The sequence below is a fragment of the Elephantulus edwardii genome, unplaced genomic scaffold (genome assembly GCF_000299155.1).
Source record: "Elephantulus edwardii isolate Elephantulus edwardi_28Jun2011 unplaced genomic scaffold, EleEdw1.0 scaffold00012, whole genome shotgun sequence".
In the NCBI taxonomy this organism is placed as follows: Eukaryota; Metazoa; Chordata; class Mammalia; order Macroscelidea; family Macroscelididae; genus Elephantulus; species Elephantulus edwardii.
Window position 1 is genome coordinate 22,158,380 of NW_006399762.1, and position 4,925 is coordinate 22,163,304.

Below are 4,925 nucleotides of genomic sequence, written 5' to 3' on the forward strand. Positions count from 1 at the left end.
TTGTTGTTGTTGTTGTTGTTGTGGTTGTTGTTTTAACTTAAGACTTAAGTGAAATTAAATTTTTCTATGACCAGGGCTTTTATTTCTGGTTTTTTAAAAATAATCTTCCTGTTTTGTTGGAGGGATAAGAGTGGGAGAAGAGAGGAGTTATTATCTATGTTAGAACTATGTGTAGAACTTTCCAAAATAAAGTGCTATGGATGGTTTAAAAATTTATATTTATTGTATGTGTGTGTGTATATAAATTCCTCACAAAAGATACTATTCTCTTATTTTCCCATCTTCTTCCTCTTCTTCAACACCTCTGACATAAAAGACATTATTACACCTTACTAAAATGTCACCCAGATGTCCAGACAACACTCCATATACGTATTCTTCCCAATTTGCAAGCTGCATGTTCACATAGCCATCTACAGACACAAGGTAGCCCTTGTACTCGATTCCCCTCTTAAGTGTTGCCACCACTGGCTCTCCAGTTAATCCATTCAGAAATGGTTTGGGATTGACGGGTGAACTCATTGCAAATACAGGTGAATGGTGCAGGCTTCTAGCTGCTGATCCAGCTGTTGTCTGACCCTCTAACAGGAGCAGTTGTCCGAGGCCCCGAGACATGGCACTCTCAGAGAAAATGGAGATCTACTTTCAAAACAGCATCTATTGAAAGCCCCGTGTAATAGAGTTCTACTCTTCTGTGTATAGGAATCTCCATAACTCAGAACTGGTGTAAAACAGAACTGTGGTAAATCGTATGGGATAGTATTCTCAGCGCATACTGGCTTTGATTGTAATCCAAAAATATGCATGAAAATAAAATCTTATTTCAGTCTTTGGAATGGAAGAAAAATCAATGCAAGTTGTTACAATGTTAAGCTAAAATTGTTTTAAGACAAAAGCACCAAAAAAAAGCACACTATCTATTGTCTGCTAGGGAGCATAGCCTTTCCATTGATGTATAGATATGATGTATTTGTATATGTTGTTGTTGTTAAGTGCTGACTCATAGCGACCCTATGAACAAAAGTCCTGGACACGTCCTGTATAACTTTTGTCCTTTCTCCAGGTGATAGGGTTTTCCTAGGCAAGCTATTGTGGAAGTGGATGCCACTCCTGCTCCTAAGCTTGTTTTAATTGGGGAACTTCACCAAACACTGTCCACCATGGGTAACCATTCTCATATTTGACTCATCAGTGTCCCTCTAATAGTTAATTTAGCTATAGCAAAGGGTAAAAAAGGAACCAGGCTCCAATCAGTCCAGTACAATTATTCTCAAAATTGGCAGATAGGTTGTTTTTAGTATGATAATTTGTATTACAATGACAGTTTATCAATTTGGTCCATACAAAAGTAACAATATTTGATATCAGCAGGATGTTTTAGAAATACAAAGATAAAAAAATATTTAGCCCAAGTCCTTCCAAAGCTTATGTGTATCTGCTTCCCAATAATAAGTGTGAGGTTATTATGTTGTTGTACGCCATAGCGTCACCTGTGAGCCATAGCGACCCTATGCACAATTCCTCTGAACCCTGTCCAACCCTGAGCCAATCTCACTGTCTCCGAAATACCTGCATATGTTTGCTGAAATCAGTGTTGCTTCCTTATTTCCCAATTATTTTAAAAAGTAAAGAACTTGCTGAAAAATATCTTTAAATCTATAGCTAAACAGAATATAGTTTTATTTAATGACTTTTAATTTGGCATTGGATTAACTAAAAACTATTTGTAAAAAAAGCTAAAATGTAGACATCTTTATTAATTCAACCTAGCTCTCAGGCCTATTCATATTATCTGTTTGACTCCATCTACTTATCTGCATATTGTTTCTTCCTATAGGGAGCTCTGGTGGCCTAGTGATAAGTAGTTGTACTGCAAACTTGAGGGTATGAAGATCAAATTCACCAGCTGTTCCTTGGGAGAAAGATGGACAATCTTTTCCCATGCAATTAAAACTGCCTCTGAAAACCCTCTGGAGGGTCAGTAATGGGCCAGTTCAGACTTGACAGTACACAACAACAACAACAAACATTTTAAAATTTATCTGTAGCAGCACAAAATAAGTCAGCAACATTTAGAAGCCTGAGCTAGGTTACCATATTATAAAATAAAATGGCTTATTTATAAAACGTTGCTTAGTATTTAGCCTTTTATTAGTGAGATCTGGTGGCATAGCCTGTAGGGAGTTACACTGCTAATTTGAAGGCCAAGCCTTCCTGACTGTACAAATCCACCATAGGCTCCAAAGAAGAATGATGAATAATCTCCTCCTCTCATGTGATTTATAGCCTCTCGCCCTCTGAAGGGTTGGCTACAAGTCTGACTCAACAGCAGAGAGTGAATGAGTGATAGCCTCTCATTAATGTGTACCTACCATTTCTTTACTCTAAGTGGCATTCATTAACTATATAACCTGCTTAACAAGTAACCAAGTTACTCATATTCTCATTATGACAGAGTACAGCAGATCAGATTTCTAGTTTGTGTTAGTATAAGTAAATTACAGAAATGAGGGAAAGTCTGAAGCAATTTCTTGTTCTTTTACAATTCCCCAGCCTTTCAGGGTGGAAAGGTATACTTACTGAGTGCAATCCAGAACAGGTAATGTTCCAGTGCAGCATCATGAGGGTAAATACATTTTTTTATAAAATCTATATTTCTTGTAAGCTTTTTTGATCTATAATAATTAGCCAGCCCATTTTAGCATACAGTATTAGGATGGGTAAAAAAAAAAAAAAAGATAGTTATCCCCTGCCCCAGCTCAGTTCTAGCTAGTGAATGGAATTGGTAAATGATGTGCCATGTAGAAATATTTCAGCCTATTATTTAATATCACCAAAAGCATGTCATTTATTTTTTAATTGACCTGAGACAAAGAGGTTTTCATTAATTGTCATCAATATTATTCCAGAGAGGGAAAAATTCAGCATCCACAAAAAGCCATAATCATATATAACTATGCCAAGTTGTATTGTGGAGAGGAAAAAATAAAAAGGTTATGTAACTATGCTAAGGTGTTTCTTGAAGATAAAAAATAAAATGCTCCTTTATAACTCTTACTAAGAATCTTATTTAAATGGAGTCAATCCTTAGTTAAATATGTCCTAACTCGATATTATTATCATAAGAAAATCACCTCCATAAATGAACAGATTAGAGGTAGAGAGTCAAGGAGAATCTGAAGTGGATTCTTTGTTCTTTTACAATTTACCAGAGGATGCTTTCCAAAAATACAAAGCATTCTGGAATTTTAAGCACTACACTATATTGAACAATATTTGCAGTTAAATTTTGTGTTAGATCTTAAACGCGGACTACATAAATTCCCTGGATAATAAAACAACATTGATAAATAGTATGAGAATGTTGAAGGAAATTTGTTGTTAGTTCTTTAAATAACTTGGAAGGCATTCCCATGTTGATTATTATTTATCTTATTCTTCATTTTATTTTTGCTGTCAAGATTATAAGTAGACAGGACATACCGAAAATGTTGATATATATAATGTATGTATGTACATATATTATATGTATGCACGCACATTTATACTGAGTGGTTCACTTAAAATCACTATTTTTACAGAGACCTTCTATTGTGAAGATATTCATTTCACTCTATATATATATATATAGATATATATTATTTATATATATTTACATATGTATTTAAATTATATAATATTTTTAATTTATATTTTAATTGATGTTTTAAGAAATCAATTATTCCAAGCAATGGAATAGCTCAGTCATATGGAATTTCTTTGTCCATCTTTTTGAGGAAGTACCAAACTGCCTTCCAGAGTGTTTGTACCATTTTACAATGTATAAGAGTTCTTATCTCTCCACATCCTCTCCAACATTTATTACTTGCTGTCCTATTAAACTTTGTCACTGCTACTGGAGTTAGATGGTATCTCATTGCGGTTTTGATTTGCATCTTTATTGTTGCCAGTGATTTGGAGCATTTTTCCTCATATCTGTTGGCCATTTGAATGTCTTCCTCTGTGAAAATTCTTTCCATATTTTTTGTCCATTTTGTAATTGAGTTATCAGTCTTTTTCTTGTGGAGTTTAAGAGAGTATTTTATAAACTTTCATTACGAGACTCATCTGAGATGGTGTTGCCAAATGTTTGTTCCCAGTCTGTAGGTTTTCTTTTCACCCTGTCGGAAAAAGTTTTTTATGCACACAGGGATTTAATCTTTAGAAGGTCCTAGTCATCAATTTTCTCCTCTTCAGTTTGTGCATTTCTGGCTGTATTTGGCAGTCTCTTTATACCATAGACTAGGCCTTCCAAGCTTGATCCCAGTTTATCTCTTATGAAACTTTTTGGTTTGGGGCTTTACTCCCAGGTCTCTGATCCACCTTGAGTTGATTTTTGTGTATGGTGTGAGATGTGAAGAACTGAGGCTCAAATGGAGACTTGTACATCAGTGTTTATAGCAGCGTTAGTCACCATCAAAAGAACACAGAAAGAGCCCAGAAGTCCAACCACAAATGAATGGCTTGAGAAGTTGTGGTACCTTCACACAATAGACATGCAGGAAAAATGATTTTGCAAATTACTACCTAATTTGGGAGAGACTGGAGAGCATCATGCTGAGTGAACTAACTCACTCCCATAGGGACAAATACCGTGTAAAACCATTATTGTAGAATGAGTATGAGGACCCAAGGCAGAGAGGACGGAAGCAGAGGGGTGAGGATGGGCAAGGGGTGGAAGTTAATAATAGGGTCGCACAATCTGATAAGTGAGGAGTGAAGGAAATGGAAAAGATCTTGTTTGAAAAACAATATTTAAACTTTTCAAATAAATCAGTATAAAATAAGAAATGTAAGTATTTAAAAAGTAAATGAAATAAAACAACCTTAAAACTTAATCATTTCATCATAAAGAGACCTGATTTAGCATTGTTAAATATTTTATG

General features: G+C 35.0%; 1 pseudogene; it reads right to left on the reverse strand.

Moving 5' to 3' along the window:
* Positions 1-261: 261 nt before the first annotated feature.
* LOC102868026 lies at positions 262-522 on the reverse strand (annotated as a pseudogene).
* Positions 523-4,925: the final 4,403 nt, after the last annotated feature.